The 15,517-nt window shown below is 41.6% G+C and overlaps 1 protein-coding gene across 4 annotated transcripts in view; it reads right to left on the reverse strand.

The window, feature by feature from the left end:
* Positions 1-15,517, reverse strand: part of spock3 (SPARC (osteonectin), cwcv and kazal like domains proteoglycan 3) — a 518,883-nt gene that overhangs the window by 209,500 nt on the left and 293,866 nt on the right. The window lies entirely within an intron of this gene.

Genomic DNA, 15,517 nt, shown 5'->3' on the forward strand with positions numbered 1-15,517 from the left:
CCTTACTAAAAGTGATAAAAATTATAAATATATGCACCCCAGTTCAGAGTTTTCTTGTTCTGTACAGAAACAACAAAATTCTACAAATTTAGGTTTAGAGGATGGCATTTAAATGCCAGAAAAAAATATACAGACTGCTGTCCTTGAATATTTAACCATTGTTACGTACCCCGTAACTGGGTTGCCAAACCAGCAGAAATGGATCACTCAGTTGGAGTCTGGAGTACTAGAACTAAGAAAGTTTTATTAAAGAAACAAGCAACACAGTAATCGAAAGGATAATAAATGCAACAATTCAACAATGATAACCACACATGTGCACAGAATTAAGATAACAGCATCAATCAAGCTCTATCGTTGTCTAGGGGTAAATGACCAATTTCAAAATGACTCAAAGTTCAGTCCAGTTAGTAGTTCAGTTCGCAGTAATCGTTGCCATGGCGATGGACAAGGTGGGGGAAGAGAGACATAGAATAGGAACAACTGATCATTCAGAACGGCTTCACTCACAGACCAGCGAGATGGCTCACAAACAGCATTTGGGCGGGTCCTTGGTGATGTCACCTGAGGTCACCGACTGTGACCCCTCCTCCAGATGCGGTCGATCCTCTGCAGTGAACCCGGCACCCAGGCAAGGGCGGACACACACCGGGTTCCCGCTGATCGTACCTTTTCACCCTTGTCGTTGTCTGGCACTTCTCACCCACTCGTGAGAGGCGCACCGCTTCCAGGGTCTCGTTACCTCGGGTGGCGTGTGTGTCTGCCTTAGCGAACCTGTCCCTTTTTATCCCCCTGCTGGGGTATCGCCTGTCCATCACTTCAAACAGTTCAGGGTTCAAAGGGGGGAGCCGCTCCAGACAGCTCTCTCTCCCACATCCCTTCATTACACATCTCCAGACGCTGCTCCATTGTTCCTTATCTCTCCTTCCCCTGAGGGCAGGTGGCAGACCAACTGCTGATGCCACTGATGCTAGCCCAGGCCAGCAAACATCTTAATTTTATGTGTATTCTCGTAACACCATGATGCTACAGACTTTGGCTTAATACCACAACATTCTATTTTAATTGCTTTGCCTTCAATCGCTGGCATCATTTTAATGTCTCCATATTCCAATTAATTTTCATTTACTATGTATATATGATGTATAAACATTTGACAAGCGCATAATATTACATTTTTATTAAGATTGTCTCATTTGTCAACTGGCTGCCAGTTTCATGACCAATCTAAACACTTTTACAGTCCTTCCATATTTTTTCCAGTTATTTTAAACTACTGAAAACTTAACAGTTCCATTTTGTTTCATTTTACAGGTCATTAATGTAAACTAGAAAATAAAACATGATTGAAGCATGAAGATACTGCTAAACTCCATTCAACACTTTTTCTTAGGGTGGCTGTGGCGTGTTGACTATTCGTTCCAATAACGTGCCATCCCCTAGGACTTGATCTTAAAATTACAATGAAACACTTGAATGTAAGTTGGATTCACTAGCCATGTTATTGCAATCAGGTCTACATGTGTGCTACAGATATCAAAGATTGCACCTATGTGTTTTGAAATACATGTTCTATTGGAGAGATAATAATAGATGTTCAGCACTGTTGAGCAGAAGACAAGTGATATGGAAGTTATAAAGTTTACATTTTAAATAGTCCAAGGTATATACTTTGGTTTACAGAAAATCATTCAGAAAGGACAAGAGAACATATCTAACATGTTGAATAGCAAACACTTCTTGATCGGTGATCTGGGAATGCTGAAACTTAGTTTTTACTGAAGCCTGTTTGCAATTGAAAATACCAGTTTCTCACCATAACCTTTATGCAGACATCAGCGTTACCAGCATCTGCAGATTTCCTCGAATCAGCGTTACTTTACTGTTTTTGAATATCCATCAGAAACAATTAACTTGAAACACCTTTGTTTACGCTAATCAGCTGCCTTCCCACTCCAAATAAATTCAGAAACTTACGGGAACATAAACTCCTTTTATACTGAAAAAAGTGTCCAGTTCTGAGTGTTGGGAGTGAATGAAATACAATAAAACAAAAGGAGAGCAAAATAAAATACATTCCTTCCTTTAGCAAAGAAAAGTTCAAGAGGAAGAGTAAAAGAGGTATTAATAACTTTGGAGTGAACAGGAGCTGTGAAGGGAAAAGACTTTTTGGAAAGCTGAAGTGGCAGAAAGTTAAAATGCATTAGGTGGAAGTTTCCAAAACTGTGAATAGTGACCTGCTGAATATGCAGGCTGGTGAGATAGATAGACAGTCAAGTAAATGAAATCCCATTAAAATTATGGGAGTGGAAGTACCTGCCCAGTGTTCAAAGTAAAAAGTACATTTATCATCAATGTACAACTTTGAGATTCTGCTCTTAACAGGCAGCCACAAAACAAAGAAATCCAAAAAGCCTATAAAAAAGACCGTTGAACACCAAATGTGCAGAGACAAAAAAACACAAATCGCACAGACAATAACTACAAGCAAATAATAATCTGAACTGATGTCCACAAAGAGAATCCAAAATCCATAATTCAGTGCAGAGTTGAGTAAACGTGGTGGAGCAGCGAGCTGAAACAGCCCTTTCCTCGCTTCAAGCCCCGATACCCTGACCTTTTCAAACTTGCCTAGCGACTAAATCAACGCCCAAACATCAAGTTCAACACCCTTGATATGGTCTGGGGTCTGGACTCTGACACCTCAATCAACCTGCACCCAACCTTTCCAATTTGGCATGGCATTTAAATCGATCAAACCTCGGTCTTCCTTGCTCTCAGCCAGCTCACCTTGGTTCCACCACATCAAGTTGCCACCAAGTCCAAAGGGAAGTTACAGACTATTACTTGTAATCACTGCTTGCCAGGACAAGTGTGATTAATAAAATATTTAGTTGTTTTTCTTGTTTCATTTGCCACCAGCTAGAAGTCGCTGAGACTCACTAGCACCATCTAAAACCGGATGGTGCTAGTGAAATGTGGCACCTTGGCTGAGGAACATGGAAGACGATTTAGAAGTGATGTCTGGAACATTGCCAGTTCAAATCAGATTAAAATCAGAGAACATGGAATACGGGCTAAGGATTTGTTTGTACACTATATATAGCACCACACATATGAAAATTAATGTTTCCAAATTGAATGTTTTCTGCATTAGATGTACATATTGGGATAATATTGCTAGCATAGCATTTAGAATGTGCCGAAGGGAAACTATGTCATACTGAACTAAAGCATGCCTGATGTTAGTCACTTATAACTAGGCTCCAAGCAACTTGCTCTAAATCTGTGTGATTGCAGAGCATCTTCCTGAGCAGGACCTAGGATGGCCATGGAAAATTGACTCAAATTATATATCTAAGGTTATTTAATTACCAGCTCTTCTTCAGGTCCCTCTCCACCCCACACATAGTACAAATCTCCAGATCCCTTAGCTCCTCATTCTCATCAAATTACTGTACTAACGGCGCTGTCAGTGTGTCCTAAAACACGCACCCTCAAACACAAGTCTTTCCCCATATACAAAAACTTCATCTCTTAGTTTGAGTCTCCTCATCCCACTGTTCACCAAGCCTCCCCATCACAGTCACGGACTCTCACATCACTGTCCTAACACTGACGAATGCTTGCTAGCCACGTCAACAAAAATTTCTGCCACCTATTCTAATCCTGCACTCCCTCACTTGGATCTACCCACTACTCATCTCCTCCCACCTCTACTGTTTCCCTTCTGAAATCCCCGACTTGGGTCACCAACTTATCCAAGTGCATGTGAAGAAGAGGCCTTTTCAGAATGAAGATGATTCAGGAATGCCTAACACACACTCCTGGAGCATCTGAAACTCCCAATGGCAATTCATGACACAAGTTTGCGTGCAATCAAAACTAGCAGAGAGGTCTGGCCTGGTATACGTTTTTGTGGCACGGAATAGTAGTAGATCAGCGACACTGAAACTTGCATGTTAACTGTAGTATGAAGAATTCTAGTTGAGAAGATTATTGAAATGTTCAAGATGAAAATGCATTTTTCAGAATAAACAACTAAGCGTTAAGCACTTGCTTTAGTCAGTTGTACATTTGGTAGTAATCAAAACAAAACTGGTAGTGGTGCATTCCTATGTGGAAGGATCAAAATTATAATTTTGAATCATCTGTTATAAACTTATGCAAATAAAATGTACTAATCTATGCCTTATTTGTGTTCAGAGAATGTCTGAGTACCCTCTCAGCAGACTGAAATTCACATATAATCTGCTTGCAAATCAATTATGGAACATCAAAAATAACAATAGCTATTAAGTGCCAGGAGGGAGATCTGTGGTGGGGGGACAAATGAACCAGCCCACACTGCCCAATGACATCCGTGTGACGAAATAACCTACAAACCCGTATGCATTTGGAACCATGTGGGTTTCCTCCAGGTGCACGGCCTTCCTCCTACATTCCAAATGCATACGGGTTTGTAGCTTACATGGATGTAATTGGGCGGTGTGGGCTGGTTAGGCCAGATAGACCTGCTTCCATGCAGTAGATTACTGCTGTATGTTAATTATCCCTCTCATCCCCCTGAAACAGATTTTAAAGATCCTAGAATGTAGGCCTGCAAAGGTCAGACTGTGAAACAGTCAGTCAACGTCCATCAAAATAATTGTTGGAGTGGCTCTTCACGGTCGTTTGTTGAACAAGACTTCCACACAAAGTTCAGATCTAGTTAATCTGTGGCAGCAAAGCTGTTCAATTCTGACTAAGATAAAAATAGAAGATGTAGTATGATACACATTTTGTACGGATATGTAAAGTTTAATAAAAAGGATGGGGCATCTTGTTTTGCTGGCTATCAGTCTGATTTACAGACAAAAGTGATTTCCAGACAATGATCATTAGGAAGTAAAAGGCTGTTGCTTTTGAAGACCAGTGAATGCTGAAGGAGGCAGCCACTTATCAAGTACTGCAATATACTCAGTGCCTTGGACATTCCATTAAATTATGTTCCTGTGACACTCGTACTTTCTCAAGTACTGCAGGCTGAGACAAGCATCCTAGGGCTCTGAATTGCATCTCCTTTTGCAAGAATGAATGTGTGAGATAGCAGATTTTATTTTGCTTCCAAGGAGAAGAATAAAGAATAGATTGCGTTTCATCATAAAGGAAAAATATATATTTTGAGAAGCAGGCATTTTAAAGATAGTGCACTCCCTGGCCTTCTCCCCATAACCTTTGATGCGTATCAAATCAAGAACTTATCAAGCTGCCTTAAATACACCCAACAACCTGGCCTCTACAATGCCTGTGGTAACAAATATCATAAATTCACCACCTTCTGGCTAAAGAAATGTTTTTCGTGTTGGTTTTAAATAAACACCCCCCTATCCTAAGGCTGTGTCCTCTTGTCCTAGACTCCCCCACCATGGGAAACATCCTTTCCACATTTACTCTCTCCAGGCCTTTCAAAATTTGAAAGGTTTCAATGAGTTCCCCCCTCATCCTTATAAATTCCAGTGAGTACAGACTCAGAGCTATCAGATGTTCTTCATATGATAAACCGGGATGGAATCATCCCGTCAATCTCCTTTGAAACTTCTCCAATGCCAGTACATATTTTCTTCGATAAGGAGCCCAAAACTTTCACAATACTCAAGGTGAGGCCTCACCAGTACCTTATAAAGCCTCAGTATTACATCCCTGCTCTTGTATTCGAGACATCTTGAAATGAATGCTAACATTGCATTTGCCTTCCTCACCACTGATTCTACCTGCAAGTTAACCTTTAAGGTGATCTGCACAAGGACTCCCAAGTCCCTTTGCATCTCAGATTTTTGGATTTTCTCCCATTTAGAAAGTACTCTGCACATTTATTTCTACCATTAAAGTGCATGACCATGCATTTTCCAACATTGCATTTCACTGTATTACATATAAAAACATAAATGGCAATGTATAAATAAATAATAGAGTGAAAGATTGAGGTAGTGTCCATGAACAGTTCAGAAAGTTAATAGCGGAGCTGAAGAAGCGGTCTCTAAAGCATCAAGTTATGTCCTTACGCTCCTGGACCTCCTCACTGATGGTAGGAATGAGAAGAGAACATTTCCTGGATGTTGGGTGTCTCTAATGATGAATGGAGCCTTTCCTAGCCATCACCTTTTGAAGATGTCCTTGATGCCGGGGAGACTGATACCATGAAAGAGCTGGCTGAGTTTACAACCCTCTGTGGCTTTTTCTGCTCCTGTTCCTTGGTGCCTCTATACCAGGCGGTGATGTAACCAGTTAGAATGTTCTCCATGGTACATATGTAGGAATTTACTGAAATCTCTTCAAACTCCTAATGAAATATAGCTGCTGACCTGTCTTCATCGTATTTACATGAATAGGTTGGGCCCAGGATAAATCTTCAGAGACGTTGACACCCAGGAACTCGAAACTGCTCAGCCTTTCCACTGCTGGGACTGGTGTTCTAGATTGCTCTGTGTTAAATGCTCAAAATCATTAAGACACTTACCTTAAGCGGTGATGTATTTCCTTCTTTCTGAGAAAAGCAGTAAGGTCAGAGCAGGTGAACAGCTGAGTCCAGCTTGTATGCTTTCAGGAAATTCTAAGAATTTATAGTGGACATACATATTACACTAACAAGTCTCCAGGTGCATTTCAAACTGTGAGTCAGTCAGAAATGTTATCACTCCTAGAATTCATTATGTTCAGTACAGAGTCCGATGAAACAAAGTTAAGTTCTTGTTGATGTAGTAGCATAGCTGAAGCCTATAAGGGTCAGCTGATTATTCGACCTCCATTTGCTGAGGCTTCTCATAGAACAGGCAATTCAACAAGACACGTCAGTAAGGTTGAATGCACAGGGGTTTCACACTATCCAGAATAATAATTGATAAGTTAATCAAGACACATTAGAAGGGCAGCACAGTGGCATAGCAGATAAAGCTGCTGTCTTACAGCAACAGCCACATGGAATCAATCCTTAACTCTGGCATGGGCTGCGCAGATTTTGCATGTTTGTCTTGTACCTACATGGGTTTCCCATTGGAATCTCAGATTTTCTCCCATATACCAAAGGCGTGCTGTTCACTGTAAGATACCACCCAGTGTCGGTGTCTAATGGTATGGTATGCTACTGGTAGGTTGACAGTTCGCTGTAAGATACCACTCAGTGCAGGTATATACTGGTATGGTGTGCAACTGGTATGTTAATTGTTTACTGTAAGATACCACTCAGTATTGGTCTGCAGCTGAAGAATTGGAGGGGGTTTAATGAGAATGTGAGAGAGAGAATATGTAACTGTGAATTTAGTGGGGGAGGAGTGGGAGGGAATGGTATTAATGCAATAGCTCTAAGAACAGCAATAGACTCAATGCATTGAAATAACTTCTACTACATAACAAAGATGTAAGATGAAATCTCAACATTGTTCCTTTTACCTCTACCAATTCCAGTCCCTCGCTAGCGATACCCTGGAAATCATTAACGGTTGGGAATTAGTGTATTGAAGACAGTTTCTGTGGGTGTAAAACATAATGGAGGCTGTGTTTGCTCAGTGGGGCACTCAGTTCCTTGCCTGCATCAAGAAAACAAGTCATGGCTGCCACAGAGAAATATTGCCTCTATGCTCAGATCCAAATTCACACAAAAATGCTTTCACAGTAAGTGTGAAGCAGCCAACTCTCAGTGTCATTCCCTGAACTGTAGCGAGCCTATAGGTGACCTTGAAAGTCCTGAGTTTGGCCAGGAAAGGCAGTTGGCCGAGGGCATCTAACAGTGTTGGGCAATGAATAATGTGATCCTGAGAGCGGAAGCTAATTAATATTTCACAGAATGCCTCATGATCAGAATGAACAATCCTAATATTGTTTTCAGAAGAGGGATTGCTGGTGTACCACAGAATCCACAAAGCTCCTGCAAACACTGGAAACTAGAATATATTGGCAGCCAGATGACCTTGCATGGCACATCAGTTTCCACTGTCACATGTTTGTGCCTGTGCTGCAAAAGAAGCTGTAACACCAGCCTTATGATACTTCTCATGGTTGGTTCCACGTGAAGCCGGGCACCACTTTCATGCGGGAAAGCATTATGAAATAACCATCAGCAAAGGTGGAATGGTCTTCCCCATGTTCTGGGACATATTACACAGGTTTTCAGGCAGGCATTCTCACAAGCATCTCTATCTGCGTGCACGCAAGGATTCACAATATAGGCTGCCTCATTATAGGGGTCATTAACTCCTCCGGCGCAGGAATGATGTATGAGCTTGCTACCCAGAAAGGCAAACTTTCAACAAAAGTATTCAAACAAATTTGAAAGGATTGCATCACAGCACGACTATTTTAGAACATGTTTTCACATGCGACTGAACATCCAGGATAGTATCTCCAACAGTGCGAAGCTCCACAGTTAAACACTGTGTTTAAGTGCCAGGATAGTTTGATGGGCTTAATCATATTTACCTCCAGCTAACCTTTTGTAAAGGGCAGCTGGCAAAGTACCCCATGCAAGTGAACTCATTTCTGAATTCCCTGAACACTGAAAAGTTTAAGTCCTACATGAGCTGAAGATCAGATTGCCATGCATTTCATCTTACACACCACTGTCTTTGAGTACGATGTTACATGGAGTTAAGACTTTGTCATTATTGATTCTTCCTTCTGCATGTGCAGTTTGTTCTCTGCTGCACTCTGGTTAGGAGATCTTACACTGACTCTGTTATAGTTATTATTCTATAGATTTATTGAGTTTGCCCACAAGAAAAAAATCTCTGTAATTAAGTTCAATTAGTTGACAGTATATAAATTAATTAATTTTAATTTACCTAAGCCTTTTTAAACTATTCTTAACTGATTGATCATCAGACATATTTTTGAGAGAAGCGAAACCTAGGAATCTGCTAGGCTGAGCTGCTTCTTCTGATATGTTCTGTGTCATTGGGACGCTTGGACTCCGTAGTTCCTTTATACCTGGGTCAGGGGTTGGATACAGACGATTACACTCTATGGGCCCTCTATACCTGGGTTAGAGCTTGGATATAGACAACATCACTCTGTAGGCCCTACATACCTGGATCATGTCTTGGATACAGACAATTACACTCCTTAGTCCCTCCAACCTGGGTCACGGCTTGGATACAGACAACTACACTCTGTAGGCCCTCTATACCTGGGTTGGGGCTTAGATACAGATGCTCTATAGGCTCGCCATACCTGGGTCTGGTTACTGCTGGCAAGTGGACTTGAGTTATAAATTCAGCACCTTGGCCCATTTATGAAGTGGGATATGAATTCACTGTGTAACACTTAATGCTGTTTCATTTTCAAAGTTTTGGATTTGAATCTAACCTTGAGTGATGAGAACTATTTTTGTTCTGTGTCACACAATGTGACAAGACTAGAAAATTTAATCCAATTTGTTTTTCCAGTCAATGTGTTCCATGCTTTTTCTAAAAACTGGTAATAAAACTGGCTGTTTCAAAAAAAAAAAATCTTCTCCTGAGGAAAATGGGACCTTCTTATTTAAACTAGCAATACCCTTTATGGTTCTATATACCCCAATTATGTCCCCTGTTTCAAAGAAAATAGCCTTAGCTTTCCCCAATGCTTGCCACAGTTATTAATTTTCAATTCTGGTCATGCTCTTATTAATCACTTCCGCAGCTCCTTCACAAGTTTTCCATAATATAGTGATATAAACTCTACAGTAGTCAGACTGTGGCTTAAGTAGTGTTGAATCCAGTTTAGTTTTAGGGATATTGTTATTCTGAATTATTCCACTGTCTCCTGTATGTTTTTAACCACTGACTCTGTATTAACTTATCCTGCTATCTTTTAAAATCAATAGTTATATTACCTCAGGTGTTTTTATTCCACGACACAACTAAATATCCTGTTTTTTAAAAATGCAAACACGAGGCAATCTGCAGATGCTTGAATTTCAAGCAACACACATCAAAGTTGCTGGCGAATGCAGCAGGCCAGGCAGCATCTCTAGGAAGAGGTACAGTTGACGTTTCAAGCTGAGACCCTTCGTCAGGACTAACTGAAAGAAGAGCTAGTAAGAGATTTGAAAGTGGGAGGGGGAGGAGGAGATCCAAAATGATAGGAGAAGACAGGAGGGGGAGGGATGGAGCCAAGAGCTGGACAGCTGATTGGCCAAAAGGGATATGAGAAGATCATGGGACGGGAGGCCGAGGGAGGAAGAAAGGGGGAGGAGTGAAGCCCAGAGGAATGGCAAGGAGTATAGTGAGAGGGACAGAGGGAGAAAAAAGGAGAGAGAGAGAGAGAAAAAAAAATGTATCCTCCCTCACTACCATTCAGGGCCCCAGACAGTCTTCCAGATGAGGCAACACTTCACCTGAGAGTCGGTTGGGGTGATATACAGCGTCCAGTGCTCCCGATGCGGCCTTCTATATTTGGTGAGACCTGGCGCAGACTAGGAGACCGTTTCGCTGAACACCTACGCTCTGTCCGCCAGAGAAAGCAGATCTCCCAGTGGCCACACATTTTAATTCCACATCCCATTCCCATTCTCAGACATACCACCTCTCCTGGAAGTTCCAGGAGTCTCCCGCATATTAATAGTTGCTCCCTGACGCCCGCAAATTATATACAATATCACAGAAATCAATTTTTTCGAGAGCGAGAGAGAGAAAGCAAGAGAGAGCATGAGCGACTGCAAGAGAGAGACAGTGAGACATGGCAGAGTGTTCCAAAAAAAGAAAATATAAAAAGTACGTCACCCCAGACTACCCTAAAGTGTATCCCTGCCTAATAGGGGTCAAAAATAATGACAGTGTTGCTTGCTGTGCTGTTTGCAACAGTGACTTTTCTATTGCCCATGGTGGGTTAAATGACTGTAAAAGGTATGTTGAAGTGAGTTTAACAGGTGTCATTCGTTCATTAGTATAGCTAACGTTATTTAAACTAGCTGACTAACTGCTAAGGAGCTACTCTATTGCAGATATCCCACCTCTCCTGGAAGTTCCGGGAGTCTCCCGCACATTGATGGTGCTACCTCCCTGAAATGAGTTTTTGCAGGGTGGGATGTCTGCATTCTGATATGTCTACCCACAGCCTCCTCTACTGTCAAGATGAAGCCACACTCAGGTTGGAGGAACAACACCTTATATTCCGTCTGGGTAGCCTCCAACCTGATGGCATGAACATTGACTTCTCTAACTTCTGTTAATGCCCCACCTCCCCCTCGTACCCCATCCGTTAATTTTATATATATATTCTTTCTTTTTCTCTCTTTTCTTTTTCTCCCTCTGTCTCTCTCACTATACTCCTTGACCATTCTCTGGGCTTCTCCCCTCCACCTTTCTTTCTCTCTAGGCCTCCCGTCCCATGATCCGCTCATCAATTTGCACTTTAATGCAAATTAAAGTGATGAGAGTTCTTTGCGAGGATCAGAAAGCAGTAGCCTCCATGGCTCAGAGTTTACATCAGAAGGAGCTCAGAGAGTTAAAGTTCATGTAGTGGTCATCATTCCAGTAAAAACATTTAGAGGGGTTGTGCTCCCTGTGACAAAAGGGAAGGAAGTTCTATGATGGCCTGGCTCAAACCTAACACACAGTAAGATGATTTCAGCAGTAATACACCACAGCAAGTATCTACTGAAATAATAAACATCTCTAATAATTACTCCATTTGAACGAAAAGACAGGTTTGCCGAATATAACCCAAAGTACATCCGGTGAAAATACATTTTAATTGTTTTAATTTCCATCATCCCATAAATTGTCTGAATGCCAAAGAAATGCACTACCTTCACAAATTTAGCCAAGGTGTTCAAGGAGATCCATGAATGCTGCAGGAATGGGTCACATCCTAACCTTCCAACAACGTTATTAATTAGGCAACATGAATGCTGATCTAACCAAAGAGCAGCTTTGACAACATCAAGGCTTTCTACAAGTCATATTCACAATCGGTCTTGATAGTCTTAGCAAGTAGTTCATACAGAACTCACAGCATGTTGTCTGATAAGAATATTAAGCTTACATCATACTCGGGCCAGTCATAACTTGTTACGTCTAACTTGTTACCACCTGATAACGTGATGGTGACAGTTTCAATATGGTTTTTCAGCAGGGAATTTGATCAGTACTTTAGGACAAAAAATCTATAATTAAGGGTAGCAGAATTCACTGCGCTTGCAGAAGGCTGGTACATACTTAAAGGGCCAATATTACCATTCAATAATCCATGGAGAAACACTATGGATAAAGAAATCCAACTTCAGGTGCAACATCTTTTAACTTAAGTAGTTCAAATGTTATCAAGGTTCAAAATAAATTTATTATCAAAGTACATATATTTTACCATGTACAACCCTGAAATTCATTTACTTATGGGCATACTCAATAAATTGAATAATCATATTAGAGCCAGTGAAAGACCCCGCCAACTTGGGGTTGGCACAATGTTTGGGGTGTATGGGGTGTCAGGGAGGGGTAGGACCTCTGGTGGGGTAACATGTCGCGTCCTTTTCAAGATGGTTAGTCCACCTTTGGTCCCCACCTGGCACTCAGCTCTCACCTGTGGCTCCTTGTAGCTGTTTGCATGCGACAGCGGCCACACCCCGGGCAACGGCTTCGACAAGCCGGCTAAACCAGGTGAAGGTAGCTGATGGGTCTCAAACCCTCGGTGAGATAGGGAGTTGTCTATCCCAGCATGTGAAGACAGACTCCGGCGGATTGAGCGGATGAGACCAATGGAAGGTCCAACGGTCAAGAAGGCAATCTCTGCAAGTGTCGTGGAACATGTAGAGCACGACAAGACACAGAAGACATCCTGGTCATCCACCGTGCCTAGTCCCATCTCGAGCTGTCTCGATTCTTGTCTTGCCACTGTTTCCAGATGGGAATTGGGAAGAGAGAGCGAGGCTGACGCTGCGCAACTCTCCTTCATTTAAATCCAAACCACGCGCTAGTCTCGACACCATCATCATCATTGACTAATGGTGTCGAGGTTTTCATCTATGATGACGATGGACGAACAACAATATGCAAAAGACAAAAAACGGCGAAAATACAAAAATAAATAAATAAACAAACAAACACACACACACACACAATAAATATTGAGAACATGAGATGAAGAGTCCTTGAACATGAGTCCATAGGTTGTAGGAACATTTCAATGATGACGCAAGTGAAGTTGCGTGAAGTTATCCCATTTGTTTCAAGTGCCTGATGATTGAGGGGTAATAATTGTTCCTGAACCTGATGGTGAATGTGTTGAGACTTCTCTACCTTCTTCCTGATGGCATCAGTGAGAAGAGAACATGACCTGGTAGTGGGGATACTTAATGATGGATGCTGCTTTCCTGCGACAGCACTTCTTGTAGATATGCTCATTGGTGGGGACGGTTTTATTAATAATGGACTGGGCCATATCCACTACTTTTTGTAGGATTTCCCATTCAAGAGCATTGCCATTTCTATATCAGGCTATGATGCAGCCAGTCAATATACTCTCCACCACCCATCTATAGTAGCTTTTCCAAAGTTTTAGATGTCTGAGTTTGAGAGTTGGCAAAGATGCAGAATCTTTGCCAGCTCTCAAGGACATAGATATGCTGCTGTGCTTTCATCATAATTGCTCTTAAGTTCCGGGCCCAGGACAGGTCCTCCGAAATGATACAACTGAGCAATTTAAAGTTGCTGACCCTCTCCACCTCTGATCCTCCAAAGATGACTGGTTCATGCACCTCTGGGTTTCTCTTCCAGAAGTCACTAATCAGCCCCAGTTCTTGATGACATCGAGTAAGAGGTTGTTGATATGTCACTACTCAGCCAGATTTTCAATCTCCCTCAGATTTCCTGAAATGCAGTCTGTGCATGGAACGGTAGGCATTCCTTAATTTAGGTTAACAGTGGTCTAGCACGTTAGACCTCTGGTTTTACAGATTATATGCTGATTGTAATTGGACAGGGTATCCTTTTAAATCAAACAAGCTTGGTTGAAGTCCCCACCTATGATTTGAAATGTGTTGGAATGGATGTTTCTTGCTTGGAGACACTGACAATTTTACCATGTTGCCAATGACATTCAGCCTTGCAATCACTCTTTTGACTCCAAGTTGTCAGGACAACTTGTCCCAGTATCAAGTTTCTATAGTTAAATACTGAGAAGAAAAATATCATGATCAATTAACCTTGTGTGAGAGCTACTCCTGTAACACTGATTCTAGCCACTTCCATGGAATTCTAGGGATTCCCTGAATAGTAGACGGACAAGTGATTTCATCTGAGAAACCTGGGGTCTCATACCTCAGAAGTCCAGCCTTCAAGACAACAGAACTTCAAGGTTTCAACCTCAAATGTAAACAGTATAAATACAGTGCCTTGTAAAAGTACTCAGCCGCAAACCGTTTGCTCACATAAATGAGTATTACAATCAGCAATTTTGATCAATTTAACTGAGAATATTTATTTGTGAATCACATGCTCATTTTTTTCAGATTAGAGCCGAAAACACAGGGAAATTTATAAAGCATGAAAAACTGAAAGATTCAAAAACTGAAATGTCAGTTTAAAAATATTCATCCCTTTTTGCTCAGTACTTAGTTAAACCTCCTTTCACAGCTATTACAATCAGTAGCCTTTTTGAATACATCTGTTAATTTTGCACAATGTCCTGGTTCAAGATTTGCCAATTCCTCCTTGCAAAATTGCTCAAGCTGTTCTTGGTTGACTGTGAAGCAGCGGCCGACAGCAATCTTGAGGGTATGCCAAAGATATTCAATTGGGTTCTCAGGTCTCTGGGCCACTCAAGGGCATCAAATTTCTTCATTTGAAACCACTCTATGGTTGCTCTAACAGTGTGCTTTGGGTCACTGTCCTGCTAAAAAAATGAATTTCCTCCCCAGTTTAAGCTTTTTTTTAATCCAGGATCTCTCTGTATTGAGCAGCGTTTATTTTCCAAGCAATCCTCACCAGATTTCCAGTCCCTGCTGCTAAAAAGCATCCACATAGAATGATACTACTTCCATCGTACCTTATAGTAAGGATGGCATTACCTGGCTGATGCGCAGTGTTAGATATACACCACACATATCGCTTAGCATTCAGACCAGAAAGTTCCACTTTAGTCCCATCCGGCCACACGTCCTTCCACACCTTTACAATATCTTCTAAGTGACGCTTTGAAAAGTCGTTACAGACAAGGATATGTTTTTTTTAGCTGGGGCTACTTGACACTCTTCCATTAATACACTTTTTGTGCAAGGTCTTAGTGAGATTGTGGAGCCTTGATTGCTGCAGCCGCTGACTTCTTCATCTCACTCAGGGTGATTGTTGGTATCACAGTAGCCTCTCTTACAAGTGTCATTCTTCTCCGGCAACTAAGTTTAGAGGAGCAGCCCAACCTAGGTAATGAGGTTGTCAGTTCATTTTTTTCCCATTTTTAACGACGGACCACACTGAGCTCCCAGATATGGGTCGGTTGGGCTAGGTGAGAATAAGAGTTCGGCATGGACTAGAAGGGCCGAGATGCCCTGTTTCCGTGCTGTAAT

The sequence above is a fragment of the Mobula hypostoma genome, chromosome 4 (assembly GCF_963921235.1).
Source record: "Mobula hypostoma chromosome 4, sMobHyp1.1, whole genome shotgun sequence".
In the NCBI taxonomy this organism is placed as follows: domain Eukaryota; kingdom Metazoa; phylum Chordata; class Chondrichthyes; order Myliobatiformes; family Myliobatidae; genus Mobula; species Mobula hypostoma.